This window comes from Triturus cristatus, chromosome 1_2, assembly GCF_964204655.1.
Source record: "Triturus cristatus chromosome 1_2, aTriCri1.1, whole genome shotgun sequence".
NCBI lineage: Eukaryota > Metazoa > Chordata > Amphibia > Caudata > Salamandridae > Triturus > Triturus cristatus.
The window spans coordinates 846,024,385-846,040,697 of NC_140580.1; the positions used below are offsets into that span (position 1 = coordinate 846,024,385).

General features: G+C 48.6%; 1 protein-coding gene across 4 annotated transcripts in view; it reads left to right on the plus strand.

The window, feature by feature from the left end:
- The window catches only part of EPHA2 (EPH receptor A2), a 53,549-nt gene that overhangs the window by 17,815 nt on the left and 19,421 nt on the right, over positions 1-16,313 (plus strand). The window lies entirely within an intron of this gene.

The window sequence follows — 16,313 nt, forward strand, 5'->3', positions numbered from 1 at the left end:
TAAATATATTGTTTGACATTATTTTTTTTACAAAAACGCAATATTCATCCTAAATTAGTAGCGTTAGTACCAGAGCTGATTTTTCATCATCAGATTTTCACCCAGTGCAAAAGCGAGACAGAAAAAGGGTAGCGGAAAAAATGAAGAAAAAATGAAGAAAGTAACGATAGAAAAAGTGGCAAATGGAGAAGGCAAGGATAAAAAAAAAAAAAGCTATAAGAGAGCGAGAGGAAGAGACAGGAAGTGTCGTGTGGTGAAAAAAAACCTGCACGAAGTGGAATCAAACCCAGGCGCCTTGACATTCAGAAAGCCAGCATTTGCAGCCCCAGTGGTGGACTCAATGAAAGCCTTAGGGCGCCTGCACTTGCTTTATTTATTTACAAATTCATCTCTATTTGGAAAGTATGTATTTCATTTTCCACTTACATTCCTGAATACCAATAGACTATGCCATCATAAACTACTATTGTGGCCTATTTTAACATGCCTACATGTGCCATTACTCACTCGGGCACTGATTCTTAAGGCAAGTGGATTGATCGTATCAACTCAAACCCATATCTTGTGAATACTATTTATACATTTATTTTTGGGTGCATTTGCATGTAGTTGAATCTGCTTCCTTGGAGTGAAACTCGGTGGTTTAGAGGTGTGTGAGAGGGTCAGAAGACCCTTTTTTCCACTTTAAGCTCTTCTTATCTTACTGATTTTGGGGAAATGATATGCCCATACTCCAAGAGCCAGGGCCTGGTCAGCTTTTCGGAATATCCATGTAAGATAAATTTGCTACCATTAACAAAAATGGAAATCGTTTACATAGTGGTTATCATGAAATTCTGGGTGGAATTCTGGGTGGATCAGGCGCTTACACAATTATGTTGCCCCACCTCTGGCTTGGTGTATGTTCTTTTTCTCAGAACAAGCTGGGTCTTCGTCTGCTAGTCATAGAAAGGAACCTCACTGTCGGGCCAGTATGATTTGCTCCATACTGCTTTATGGTAATAAGGGTTATTTGCATGGCATAGGGGCTGCCACACTGCGTCTTCTAGGGCCTGATCCATGCCAGACCTTCAAGATGTCCATATAATTTACATACAACAAATATTGATAACATTAGTTTCCATATTTAGTGCTAATGTTGAACATCTGCCATGATCCAGTGGTGCTCAGTAACCTACATTGGGCAGTAGAGCACTTGCTCTTCTCCAGGAACACTTCAGCATGGCGAAGATCGTCCTGTCAGTGAGGGTATAGAATGAAAAAGTGTCCTATTTAGGATGGGATTGTAATATGAGAGCAGAACTGTGCCTTGTTCTGTTGATCTATCCCTGGATACGTGTGTACATGTGTCTGATTATCTGCTTATATGTTCTATCCATCCATCCCTGGAGTCCTGAGAGCTAGAACCTCTAAGAGAAAGAGTCTCGAGGGACGGGGAGCCAGACCACATTGGGTCTTTGGTAGGGTGACCAGACGTTCTGGATTTCCCCAAACAGTCCCAGTTTTCACAGGACTGTCCCGGCGTCCCAACACGTTTCATAATTTTAAATAAGTTCCCCTGGTTTTTGGGACAAATGTCAACTCATCCTGCTAAGCAAAATTGAAAGTATTCTTGACGCCTTCTGAAGTCTGAAATACATTTTATAATTCATCTTTCTCTTCGAGTGGCATGGTTGCATGCTCCTAGGAGGGGTGGCGGATGAGTGGGGGGAAGGGCAGGGGTGCCTAAGGTGGAGGTCCTGCCACAGCTAATGTTATGTAGGCTTGTAAATGTGTGCTGTATTATATAAATATATATTACTTACAAGGCTACAGAAAAACCTTGATAGGCCACTTATAACCCTTGATCATAGTATGCCTCTAGTCCTATTTCTATGTTCTGTGTGGCCTCTCCCAGATTTTGCCTCTCAAAATCTGGTCAGCCTAGCTAGTCTTTGGGGAAACATAGCATTGGAAAGATACTTGCATACACCGACCTCAATCTTTCGGAAGGGCACAAGTTTCATCTCCCCAGAAGGGCAACAGTATCATAGCAGAATCGGGTTAAACGAAGGCTTTGCATCCCGAACCACTGCATAGAGACATACCACTTGACACTAACACTGGTTAGGTTGGAAGATTGCAAGAATTTATTGCCTCTCACTCTTAATGACTTTGTAAGAAGAAGGAACATTATGTATATATATATATATATATAAATCCCCACCCCAATATGGGTCGGTAATTAGAGAGGCTGTTCTTTTCTGAAGCCCCTAATGAGGTGAGTATCCCTTTCCGATAAATCTTCCGGCTCTTTGCTTGTACCTAGGGCACACAGTACCAGGGGGCTAGGCTGTGTGCCCACGTGTGCATAGCCTGGTCAGAGTTTACATTCCTAATTTAAAATGTGCCCTTTTTCTGTAGTAAACTGTCCTTCTGGAAAAACCTGGTGATTTTTGTCTTGAGAAAAGACTTTTAAAAAGATTCAAAACCCCACAAAATGTTGCTAGTTTTTCTGCTGAATTACAGTGACTGCCCATATGTAGGTTCTGTTGGGTAAAAATGTGTTCTGCTAGTGTGCGGCGTATTGACTGACGGCTGTCACAGGCTCTGCCTTGCCAGGAGGTATCTACACAACCAGAATTACTGTTCTGAGCATCTCTCTTGTTGTTCACAGGTGAACGGGGTCACAAAAGAGCGGCCAATTACAAAGAGCCCTCTGCCTGTGGATGGCTTGTTGGAATAGGGCCAAGTCAATCGCAATTCACTCCAGAATAGTGTAGAGTGACGACCCCCACCCCCGCCCAACTAGAGATGCAGGCCTGTAAGAATGCATACATAAGCCAGCCTGTGTATCCCCGGAGGGGTGGGTGATTCTCTGATTCTGGGGTTGCTTACCAGCTTCCGTAGGACATCGCCTTCTGTTTACTTTGTCTCCTGTAGATTTTGCATTTACTTGTTTGGCTAGAAGGATGAGCTCCTTGGAGACACGTGGGTCCCCACCCCCAACTCCCCATGCCCCCCCTTACATCTCCCACCCCCAACTCCCCTTTTACAATGGCCCTCTGTCCCAGCCCGGCAGATGGAGTCTCGGTGGTAACTCCCCGGTGAGCGCAGTGCTGAGGAATGTGCCCTGGTGAAGGGGCTGCAGATAATGAAGAGGGCTGAAGGAGGTGTGTGTGTGTGTGTGTGTGAAGGATGCAGGGGGGTCGGGGCGGGGGTGTGCTGCGTCGGCATACAGGACGAGGCTCTTTCACCTTGCTGCAGCCGGCTGCTTTGGCAGTTCATCGCCAGAGCAGCGTGCTGCCCGACGTAAAACGCTTCGACGCCTCGTCAGGGGTAGTAAGCGCTATATAGAAATACTATTAACTTCATTTCACTGAGGATGCCGTGGCCGCCAAATGCATTTCTCTCCATAGAAACTGTACAATGCATTTTGTAGTATAAGGCATTGCTTATAACTGGCAATACAAGTGTTCTTAGAACACGCATCAATGTTTCTTAATTTTAAATCAGTCTGTCCCTTGGCTTCTGTGGAGAAAGGCGGAGAGGGCGGGGGTGTGGGTTGGGCACATGAAGCTCTCTAGTTCATAGTAGGAGCTTTGAGGCTTTGGACGTGTCAAGACGGAGATAATATAACGAAACAGGAGCCTCCGGTACCACGAGTGTCTGATGCAACTTTAGACATGACCCTTAGCCTGCTCTGAGGCCTGAGCTCACCCCCAGGGGTGGCGCGGGGCGCTGGGTGAGGCCTTCCACTGAGCAGCAGCTCTCTCGAGGTCGCTGGCTAGGTGTGGTGTCACCATATTTCATTCTGCAGCACTGTACTTCTCCCGTCGGCCAATCTTTCTCTCTGTTTCACCACTCCTCTGTATGCGTTTTCTCACTCTAGTTCGATATACTTTTCTTCTTGCTTCCTCCAGTTCTCCCCTTCAGTCCCGCACCCCCTCACAATCTAAACCTGTATGCCCAATTTGAGGTGGGCGTCGGGTTGGTTCCAATACCGCCAGTCACGTCCCCTGCCCAAGTGACCCGGCCTTTTCTGGACCTATTTACGTCTTTACCAGGCCTCCCCAGTCCCTCCGAGGTACCATTTTTTTCCCCCCTCCTTGAGGTACCATTTTTCCCCTAGTACTTCCAGCTTCTCCAGTGTGCCTGCCCATCCCATGGACTGTGACTTCAGTTCCTTGAAACACTCGCACAGAAATCCCCACCACTTAACTCTGCGTGGTCAGCCGCAGGCAGCGTGTCATCGGAAGCCTATGGACCGACCCACCCTACGACGCACTTCCGGTTGATACCTCGAATAGGAGAGTGGTAAAGGCCCCACGTTCTGGTGGCCGACCGTTGGACAGCCTCTTTCAAGGTCACAAGCTGTCGACGTGGAGTTCTTGTTCTGTCACCCTCTGTGTGTGTTTTTTTTTTATCAACCGAAATGTGCCTCGACCGCGGTGTACCTCGGGGCTTACCATCGCCCCTCCGCTTCGAACTTTCCCGAGCACAAGACTAAACAGTAGAGTTGTAAAGTGGCTAAAACATTCACGTTGGTGCGTCATGGCTTAGACACGGGCTTTCTGTGTGAGCTTAGACAGGTGCCTCTACCTGGCTCCGGCAGTTTCACCAGCTGTAATTGAGCCCTCACGAATGCAGGCCCCTCGGGCCAGGAAGCCGGCTACTTGAATGAGTTTCCTCAGCACCAGGTGCCGTGTTAGACATTTTACAGGTTTGTAGTGGGTGGAGGGGCCTCGTGCCTGGGCTTGCTCCACCACTTCCTGGTGCACGAGACTGGAGCTCCATTCAGAGATTAGGGGCAGGCGCATGCGCATAGAACCAACCGACAGGGATTTGTAGGTGCACCCTGGAGCAACGGTTGACCTAGCTCTGCTCTTAGCACCAGCCAATATTCTATCACTGCCCAGTGGAACAGCCAATGAACAATGACTGTCCACTGGAATGTAGATGTACAACGAACTGTTGTACTGGTGGCTACTGGAATACACACTGATGGGTCACTGTCCTTTGGAACGGCCAGTCTGTTACGCATGTCTGGAGTATACTGCAATGTCGTTTGCTTATACTGCACACTTGAATGTGAAATAGTGTGATGCTACACATACAATGACACAACACTGCACATTTTAATAAACAGTAATCTAACACTGCCCACCGGCATGCGCGCTGGTCTGGGACTGCTGAGTGTAATGTAAAGTGATATGCCACCGCTGTATACATTGATTTGGCACGGTCAACTGCATTTACCTAATTTCACAGTGATTTTGTCAACTTTGAGCCAATTCATCTCTGATCACCACTTGCAAAATATGATACTCTGGGCAGAGCGGGGAGTATGGCTAGCATGGTGGAAAAGGGGAGGACGGACCGTAAAAGTTCAGTCGGAGATAGAAGTCTAGGTGAAGCAGCAAGATCATTTTACGGTTCCTCAGCAGTAGAGAACGAAGGTGCCCTTTGAGGCTGAGCTGAGGGTGGGCCCCAAAGACTGAGGCTTTGGGACAGTGTTATAGGTGATGTGCTGTAATTCATGATCTAGATAATTAATCTCTGTGCGCTTCATGTACAGCGTTCTGTGGTGAAAGTAGGTTGATTTGTCAAGAATAGGGTATTATAAAAACTCGAGCTGGAACAGGCCTGGTTTGCACTTTCTGTGCGTGCTGGTTTGTTTAAGATGTACATGCTGCCACCGGGTACCGTTTTAAAGCTTTGCCCAGTGTATTCCGAATAGCTGCTCTCTGGGGTCCCAGCAACCCTTCCCTAGCAGTCCATGTTTGGAAAGGAACCCTTGACAGCCCTCGTGAGTGACTGCTGAGGCTGCCTCCTGATTGGTTAGTGAAACGTTCTTCACTCTGCACCCGGTGTAGTTTTGAGAGTGTAACCTCCGCTCTAGAACTGATGCCATGAAGTAGTTGGTTTCATTCAGGCAAGTCTGTGCTAGGACAGGTGTCCGACACAGGAGTTCATTTCATTGCCCTGAGTTATTCTGAAATTCTAGGTGGCCAGTAGGTGCTGGGGGTAGTGACTATCAGTAGTCCTTGACACAAGGTCTTCATTATGATGACTCTACCCTTTTCCCATCCCTGCACACTCCACAGTCCCACCAATACAGCCGTCTTACTCCTCCACGGCCCACTCGCTGCATCATGGACCACATCTGTTGTGGTCTTCTAATGTGGTATCCCAGCCACTAGCATCCTCTTACTCTGTGGTCGGGTACGCAGAATGCAGTAGGCTTGCAGGTTCCTGCCAAATCTGTGGACTAAATCCCACTTTGTGACATCCAGTAATAGGATGTGACTGCACTTTTGCTTCTGCACCGGACTCCTACATTCCGCTGTTTTCATCCTCCTTGGCCACACCTTCTAATTTTGTGTTCAAACCAATAGAGTGGTGTGATTTGTCTTGCCACACAATTACCTATACTTACCCATGCAACACTAAGTGTAACGGTGGACTTCTACCACCAGCCCACATTGTATTGCCACTCATAATACAACGTGCCAAGTTACAATGTGGAGTTCGAGATATAAATAATTTCCATCTGTCCAATTTTCATTGTGTAACACCCTTTCATTTTGCTTTACCTAACCTACAGGTGTATACCTACAGCCCTACCAAACCAGTTAATGTTCCCAGTTCTCTGTGACTCTGTGGTGCTATTGGGTTTTGGTTTACCTGGCCCTTATTGGCTCACCTTGTCTTAGTTTTGAGTTTCCCCTGCCTTGCCTAGCTTCCATGTCATTCTTCTGGGAATGCCTTGCTTGCAGTTTTGAACTTGGTGGAGTTCTTCTCTGGTCTTTCCCTAGCAAAGTGTGGCTTGCCTTGCAAATGTCAGAGCTCACCGAAGTGTTGCCTTCGCCTTCCTGGTACAGCCTGCTCACCTGTTTATTCTCGTATTGGCTTTCAGTGTTTATTGAGGACTAGCACTGTTGCTTTGCTTTTCCCGGTCCAAATAGGCTGTTTAAGTTGCCTACAGTTATCGTAAGCGTTGTGTAAACGTATCCGTTCCACTTCTTTGTTCTAATTCGGATATTGTTGAGCCACAGGACAAATGCCTACTGTTGACTTGGTGCTGTTTTGTTTGTCTTTTATTTGTGTCTTCTACCTTGGTACCGTTTTATCCTATTTGGGCTGTCTCTGTTACCTGCTCTTTCTCCCTCTTGCCTCTTTCTCCACCTTCCTTTTCTTTGCGGTCTTTCTCGCTCCCTCTCCTATTTTCTTAGCCTCCCCTTCTCATTCCTCTTTTTTTCCCATTCTTTTCATTTGTGGCTCCCTGTCACATTTTCTTCCCCTCTCTCCCTGAGCCTGGCTCCCTCCTCTTACTTCCTTCTGCCTCTTCCCTGATCTCTATGGCCCTGTTCCAGTAGCAGTCCTGGCCTCCGTCCCTGTCTGTTCCCTTACATCCTGCTCTCTCCACTCTGCAATTAGAGTTTGGATGGGCTCATAGGCTGGGGCGAGGGCTTTTTTCCGTTACCACATTGCTGGCACCCCCCATTCTGGGCTCAGCAATACTTCCACGCTGGCACTGCCATTTCTCTAGCTCCTGGCATTGCTTGGCCCACCTGCCCAGCTTACAGTCTTCTCCGTCTGCCCCTCTTCCCCCAGGTCTCTAGGCACCTGCCTAGGCCGCCAGCTAGCACCAGTTTCCCATAAAAGCAACCACTATGGTCCTGTTGTCTGGATACAAGGTGGCATATGGTCACTTTGCCTGGAGCACCAAAAATTCAAATTTTGATCCGTGTCGTTTTAGTGTCTTTAACAGAATGAACGCCTCACCCAGTCAAAATGCTTCTTTCATGGTATTATTTCCTTGCAGGACGAGATTCTTGTTTCTTTTCCTTTTTTGAGGGTGGGATTTGCTCGTGACTTTGTCACCGCATTCTTTCTTGTGGATCTGAGAGTTTCCTTTGTGGCACGTTTTTGTCGGAGGGGGAGGGAGCTGGGGGAGTGGTATCGGGATTACTATCCTGTGACACAGGTTCACTAATGTGCGATTAATTTGCCTCTGACATACTTTGTTCAGAAAGGGTAGTTTTACAGTATAACTTCCGGGGTGAACGTCGGCGGGCGTAAGGGGGTCTCCTGCCATGACGGGGTCGAAGCGAGGCTGTAATGGCGTGTCACATTTTTCCATGGCAGATATTCTCCCATGACGCACCGCCTTTGATTGCTGGCTCCGGACGTCCCTAGAAGGCCCTCCTTCCGCGCCTTCCAACACTCATCCGGGACCGATACCATCTCATCCGCCTCGGAAGTGTCCCGACATTCCCTCGCTTCCTGTTGGCCGAGCCCGGGACCTCTTGGCTCATTCGGGATGTTTCCGTCCTCGTGCTTCTGACTACCTAGCGTTTCTGGCGAAATCACATCTCACTGTAGGATGAGGGCGTGACATTTCCAAAAGCCGCCATTCTTGATGTATCATGCAGGAACACCTACACCATTGGCCAGTGGCCGCGGTGCTTAAAGCACAGACTCCAACACTTGTATTATGCCTTAGCGCTTAAGTCATAGCTATTGCTAGCCGAGGTTATCGTTTTTGTCGACCGTAGGAGAATAAAAGCCTGAGTTGGCCCTGTGGAAATTAAAAGCACTAGTCCGCAAGTTACGCACCGCCCGGTCTCAACTGCAGGTGCTCGGCACACTGCACCATCGCACTGGTCAGTGTGTGACTGACCATGCAGGTGTGATCACCAGTTAGATGCTAGACACTGACGCTTCACATCCTGCCTGTGTTGCTTGTGCTGCCCCGTCCAGTATCAGTGTTACTCTTAGAGCAATTCTTCCGCCTCGCAGGCAGCCCCTCTGCCAGGATGGTGGTGTCTGCAGAGTGGGCGGGTCTTGTTCCTCTTAAGCACTTTGCTGCTTTGCAAACAACGGGGCAGGAAAATTGCCTTCATTTGCGAACCGTTTATTCAGAAGTGTTGGCAACAGAACGCTTTAATAAATTTATGGCACGTTATATAATCTTGTGTCAACATGGTTTCTGAAAAATGCAATAAACCCTTTATTAGTATGTGGTGGGAGGGGAGCGTGGTTACTGCTGATGCTATGCATATTTTAGTGGCTTGGCCAGGCTGTGGGGAGGCTCGGCCTGGGCAAAACTTAGCAGCTGTGCCACTGGGCTGGGGTAGTGACACCGCTCCATGGAGCAGAGGGAATCTGGGCTGGAAAAGGGCAGAGCTCAAGGGCGACGAGAGGTTCGGACTTTGGGCAGTAATCAATCCATCAAAGATTTATTATGTGATTGCTTAAAATCCTATAAGTAGCATACATCACACGGACATTACAATAAAGTCACTGTGTTAAAACAAGCCCCATTAAAATAACAGTTCCTAGATCGAGAGATATATCTCAGACATGTTGAAATAAGTGAAGTCTTAAATATTGTACGAGCTGATTTATTACTCTGTACAAAATTCGGCTCAGGCTGTGCAAAGTTCAAAACATCTGAGATACCGCTGGGCCCTGAGTTTAATGTCCCTAGGGCTGTATGATGGGATGAGCAGTTTAGAAAAATTGCAAAGTGCTGTCCCTGGAGATGTAGGAGTTGTTTGATGCCAGTTGAGTAATATGGGTTTGTATGCCCTAACTTACGCACCCTTTTCCTACATGTCAGCGTGTGATGTGCTTTGACTTAGCCTTGGGCAGTCTGCCTTTCCCTGATGAACGCTGCCCCAATCATAAGCCCCGCCCCTTATCTTTGCTCTGCTGCTAGCCATGTCCTTTGAACTGCCAGAGTGGATGACTTCTCACTTGGTAGGTGAACAGTAGCAGAGCTGAGAAGTGCTGGTTTGGGGCCGTAGCAGAGCTCCGGGCAGCAAAGAGAGTCTGAGTCTGGACTTCTTTGGAACGTAGGCTAGGTTTCAGGGAGTTCACGAGATCCTTGGCTGCATGGCAGGACAGGACTTGCAAACTCAACCAGTCGTGGGTTTTTGTGGGAACGGCCCCATGGAAGCAGACATTCTTCACTGGGGCAAGCAAGGCTCCAGGGAGCTGAACGGATTCTGAGCTGACGGAACGCGGGGATGGTTATAGGGAACAACAAGACTCTGGATGGCTACGGGAAGGGCACTGAAGAGCGGAGGGATTCTTGACTGGGGCAAGGAAAGAACACCATGGAAATGAGATTCGGGAATGGGATGTAGTCAGGACAAGTTTTTGGCCAACGGGGTGACTCTGGGAAGCCATGTTTGGGCTCCACTGAGAGTAGGGTTTCAGGACTGGGCTTGGAACTTTCCCCCAGTGAGCTGAGGGCTCCTGGACAAGGTTAGATCAAGTTCCAGAGAACAAAGAGATTCATCATTGGGGCAGCCAGGGTTTTGGGCCAGTTTACTCATCCAGGGAGCAGATACTGTTGGCCAGGGCAGTGATCTGTGTTCCTGAGACTCTGATGTTCCTCAGAAGGATTCCTTGGCTTGCGTTATCTGATAAATTATCATTACGCTCCCACTTGAGGTTTTGTGTTCACATTAGTTTTGCATTTGCATGGTTCTTGGTATCAGTTGGCTTCACCCAGCCCTGGGACCTTAGAGGGTGCAAGTGTTGCTCCGGTCTGAGGGGGATGAAGTTTGGATATGGTAGCATCCATAGAGTGTGGGTCGCCCATTGTGTGGCCATGCTTAGCCAGCAGGTCTCGGGGTTGCTTGCTTCTGGTTGTGGGGTGAAGCAAGCAGACAACTGTTGTCTTGCTGAGGGGTGGCAATTCTCCTGACAACAGGACCAGTCTTGTAAGCAAGGATCACGGAGTTAAAAGAGAATTACATAGCACGATAGTTGGATTCTTGGCAGAGAGAAAAACCTTGTATGTTAGCCATTGGCGCTTGTTGATGTTTAGTGGTCATGGGGCGTTTTTTTAGGAATCTGGTCCTTTGCTAGCCCACAAAAAGAGCAGGACTGTCCAAACCAAACGTTGCAGGGGCTTTTAGTTGGAAACCGACATTGGGCAGAATTTGTTAAACATCCAGATCCAAACCGGATCCCTTTCTGTGAGTGACTAGACCTGTCTGAGCCCCAAAAATCTAGAAAGAGTCTGCCGTCCTTCTGATCTTACTTTGAAAGTGACCCGGAAGAGACTGCCTGCCTGAATAGGTTATGGAAGCTGCTCCCTTGGCAGGAAGAATGGTGCTTTCTGAAGTGGCTACCCTGATAGTGAACAAGACTGCATTTAGGATATATATATATATATATATATATATATATATATATATATATATATATATCCACAAAATCGCTTCAGCTCGAGCCACTTGTCGACGGCGGGCCGTGACGGGTTAGCGAAACCCCAAAATCCAAACACTCCATTGCAGTAATATGCAAAAACGACAACGCTTCAAGGCTCCCAATTGCTTCAAGGCAGAGATTATTAGGCAAACATATATATATATATATATATATATATATATATATATATACACACACACACACACACACACACACACACACACACACACACACACACACACACACACATACCTTGTCTATGAAGTGCTTGCCTAGCGAAGATTATCAAGTGTACAGAAAAAATACCCTGCTCTGTCCACTTTTTTATCACACGAGTGCATTTGTGCGCTGCAGGGCAGTCCCCATGCATGGTCCTGGCCGAGAGTGATCCATCAATCCATGTTTTACAATGTGATATTGGACAGGGGTGTTGCCATTGTGACTAGGTGGTTCAGTTGCCCTAGGAACGGTGCCCATTGTTAAGCGGTTCCTGTCCAGGGACTGCTGAAGCGGAAGTTTACGCTCCTACATGAAAGTGGTGCAAATGGCCCACAGTGGCGGCCCGCGATCCAGGGCTTCCTTCCTTCGGGGTTTGCAGCCTCTGACTTCCTGTGGTGTCACGCCTGCACTACTGTAATCCTATTGGTGTGAGCAGCCTGGTTTCTTGCCTTTGGGTGAAGCAGCTGCGCTCCGGTGAGTGAAACGCGCATGCGCACTGGAATGAGTACCAATGGGTACTGCTGATGCGGGCACCTGCATTAGTGGCTTCTGGACAGCGCAATGTCGGTGTTCTGAAAAGGGTCAGTATCTGGAATCTAGTGGGGCAATGGTGGTGTTCTAGTGCCCGGCACTGCGGTTCGTGGAAGGGGCAGTCAGGTTATTCCGTAGGTGAGAAAGGTTGGAATTAGGAGTAGGGATTATGTTGCAGGGCCAGGATTGCGGAAGGACACATCACCCGTACTCGGCTGATGAGGAGTGTTGGTGTTCTGCGTCTCAGTGCTGCGGGTTCGGCAGTGTTTGTACTCTGCAGGGGTTTGTCTCGGGGCTCCTGGAAGGGTGGGGTTGCTGGTGTCAGCATTCTAATGGGGGCTGCCACCAGCTGTCCCTCATCATTCGAGTCCTGTCGCCCCTTCTCGGGCTGCTGACAGATGCCCGTATCCATCCTTCACACGCTCCCGTGCCTGCGATCTCCCCCCGACGGGCTGCCCCCTCCCCTGCCTCCGCCATTGTCGCCCCCCTCTACGCCATTCATCTTCCTAATCCCCTACACTTGTTCCTGTGTGTGCCTGTCTGTCGCTGAATGGGGGTCAACAGGCCTCGCAGACCCCTCCACCAATCTATCCTGGGAAAATGGGGATCAGCTCTTGTCACTTATTCCTGCCAGCCCCCACCCCCGTTCAGCCCCTTCCAAGAAAAAAAAGACGAAAGCGGGGAATGTGGGGCCTCTGTCAACAGAAGCTAAGTGCACTAGACTTCAGCAGTGAATTAAGAGGCATTTCTTCTTGGGAGGGGATGGGGTTAGCTGAAATTTGGATTATAAGGTCTCCTTTCCTTTGCATAATGTAGTGAATCGGCTAGCATTATTAAGTTTGCTTAATGAAGGGGGTTGTTAGTGTTGGAGGCATGGAGAGAAAGGGTGCTTTAATCAGCAGTACATGGGGAAGGGGGGTTTCTTTGAGGCATCCTTGGAAACGTAAAAGTTACTCCAAAACTGGGAGATTACTGCGGAGTCTTGTTGGGCGGACACAGAAGCGGCTCAGTATGGCCTGGTTTTGGGGCAATGATTCCCTCTTACTTGTGGAAGTCACGCTGGCCTATGCTGGGCTGTTTTTAGGATGAGGCTCTTTGCACCTATGCTCGATAGTAGTAGTAATGGTTCTGCACTGCATCGGAGATGCTGCTGGGAGGGTTGCGAGGCCTTAGTTCAGTGCTGTTGGACCTCTGCCGGAGTAAAGCCCCAGCTTGTTGTGGGTGGTGGAGGCAGACCTCGTGGGCTTGTACTAGTCAAAACACCCCTGTGACTAGGGGGAAGAGCAGGAAAGGCAAAGTTCTTTTAGATGCACCTGTGCACTTAACGAACAGCTGTGTTATTGGCAGAAGATTAATAGGTTGCCACTATGTTTCTGAAATCGTCCTGGGGCTGTGCTTGCATTTCTTGGATGGAACTCTACGTGCAAGGACTACCATCCATCACGTAGCAGATATTGGATGGTGCCCCCCCCTTCCCTTTCACGCACAGGTCTAAGACTTCTTTAAAATTCTGTGCGTATGGGCCATTGGCACTTTTATGAATCCGATAAATAACCCCCCACCCACACACACTTCTAACTCTCTGCAGGGCTTTCATCTGCCTGTGTGCAGAGGCTATGATCACCCTTCAACCCTCTGCTGATTGACATGTACTAATGAAAGAGACACTTTAGAATTGTAAAAAATTGTAATCGGGAATCTGTGCATAGGTTATAGGCAGTCTTTCAAGGATTGGGCTGCATGCATCGGGTGACACAGAAATGGGGACATGGCCTGCCTGTAGTAGGCACTGCTGGTGTGGATAAGGGTGATCGGTGTGGATCTGTCAAAGTGAGTCCTGTGTGTTCACCCTGGGCTGATGAGGTTTCTCCACAGGAGTCACAGATGGGTGGTTGTGCACCGATGTTTGGTTGTTTTTACCAAGAGAGCGTGTATTTCTTTGAGAACTTCTTCCCATGTGCTGCAGTTCCCTGAGAACGTGTGTGCGAGACGGCCTGCGCTTCCATATATGCTCACACGCTAGTTCAAGTCTGCCCTGGATCCTCCAGGCAGATTACCCTCAAGTCCAAGCTGACCCTTTCCTGGCTGCAGGGACAGTGACTAAGCAGCAAGTAGCGCCTAGTGCACGCTGGGAAAATGGAGCTGGAAGTGTTGGAGAGGATCCCTTTCTGTCCTTTGTCCCTTCCACACTATTGGTACTTGTTAATCAAAGGGAAATAAGTATCTCCTCTCGCGAACATGAGTACCACGTTTGCCATCGGACGGCAGTGTTACCCAATTTTTGTGCTTATGTGTACAGAGAAGACTCCTACCCACGTTCATGGACAAGTGCATGAGCAGAAAGCAGATAATTGTATGTCAGTATTGGGTGACAAGGACTGCCTCTGAAAATCTGTAGGGGAGCGCTTCAAACTGTTGAACACAAGCAAGGTGGAGGGCAATGAAATTGCACAAGATAAGACTTCTCCTTTAAGATAAAGGCTGAAGGCGAGACCTTTCGGAGCAGAGGGCCTGTTATGTAGTTAATCGCCAATCCTACTGCTTATAACTCCGAAATCCCTCCACGGTTGTGAGTTTACGCCCTGTAAGAAGAGTCGATTTAAGGGAGAACACATCAAGTGACCTGAATTTCTGAGGTGAACATGGAGCGGAATAACCAGGAGCAAAATGGAGGTTGCTTCCCGCTGTGTACATCGTCTGAAGATCTTCGAGTCGTGTCCAGATGTGGAGACCTCAATCTTTGCATTATTATTGCAACATCCTGTTTCATGGTTTTCAGTCAGAGTGATGGGACCAGTTATGTAGGCCAGAAGGGGCTGATCACTTCCTAGAGGGTTAATTTGGGGTTTTGTGCCCAGTTCTAGAGGCTACATTGCCGGGAGGATAAAGACACGTTGGTGGTAACCCTATAAATAGGGTAACCAGAATGGTGTACAGTTAAAATCTGTAATCGAAGAGGAAGGCTTCTTTCTGGACCTGTTGAATGACTCGACCTCTACACCGTGGAGTTTTGCTTTGGGGTTTGGTGCTAGTTCAGAAACTGTCTGCTCGTGTTTGTTTTTCACGCTTCCCTCGCCCCAGGCGGAGGCCACCCGTGACTGAGTGACGGGACTGCCCGGAAAGAAAACCTTGCCGTCCTTTGAAGAACTGGGGTTGGAGTGACTCGCATATGGTGGGGTTGGGGGAGGGGGTCAACCTAACACAAGTGTGGCCATGTGCTGTGAAGGGACAGCTTCTCACAGGTAGGACAGTTAGCGACATGTCTGCTTCCCTGCCCCAAGGCCTGCACAGCTGAGAAGAAGGTTTCCTGGTCAGGAAATTACAGTTCTCTAACCCGGAAGTGCTGGCGGTGATCAGCGGGTCCCCTCCCTTGTCGTCCATTGGCCCCAGCCCTCTGGTCTTCCTGTGTGCCGAGCGTGGGCAGAGCAATGTGCGCTCGAGCTGGGGGAAGGGGTTACAACAGGTGCTGTCATCTCCCTATTTAAACGGCTGAAAGGTAGGTGGGGGGTCGGGCCTTTTTTGGAAACTAGACCTAAGGGATGACACCCTCCCACCGGGCACCAGCTGTTACCTGCTGTGAGGAAAAGTGTAGTATGCGGCAAATTATTTTTAACTGGGCTTTCGGGCTGGTTCGGTAGACTTCAAAATGCCCTTTACAAGTCGTCGAATGGATGTGAAATTATGCATTACTAACTATGCGACAACCTGAGCCGAGTCCGCTTTTCATCCACTTTAAAAGGTTAATAGGCTTATGGGTTGACCACGCCCCCCTCTTCCCCTCCTGCCCTCATGACCTGGCTGTACTTGAGCTGCAGACAAGTTGGCCTTTCTCTCGCACTGTGCCACCCTATGCTGCCTATACTGGTGTGAGAACTCGGACCACTGCCTTGTATTAAACACGTCTTGCTGCAGGGCGCCCACCTGTGCTGAGTAGGTTAAATAAGGCACTGTCCGGCTTCTGTAGTGGGGAGGCGTGGCCTCCTCTTTTTTAGGAGGACTGATAACATCTGAAATGTGCCTATTATTGAATAATTGCATTTGTTTTTATTTCCCTGGGGGGATTTTCTATGCTGTTTCTATAATTAGAGGGACTGCTCTTAACACGGAAAGCTTTTATCATGAATACTTCACCCCTTGTCGATGCAGCTGTAACCAGAAAATATGCAGCGGTTGTCAGTAATGCTTTTAAAAAGACAACCTGGGCTGCAGCTAATGTACACTGTAGAGAATGTCATCCTAGCACTCCCTTCATTGAAACCTGTGACCTGTTCCCGCTCAGGGCAAGTCGCAGGTTTGTAGTATCGCAGTGGGGCTGAAAATGAATTTGGTCTCCAGCAGTGGCATTCCTTGCG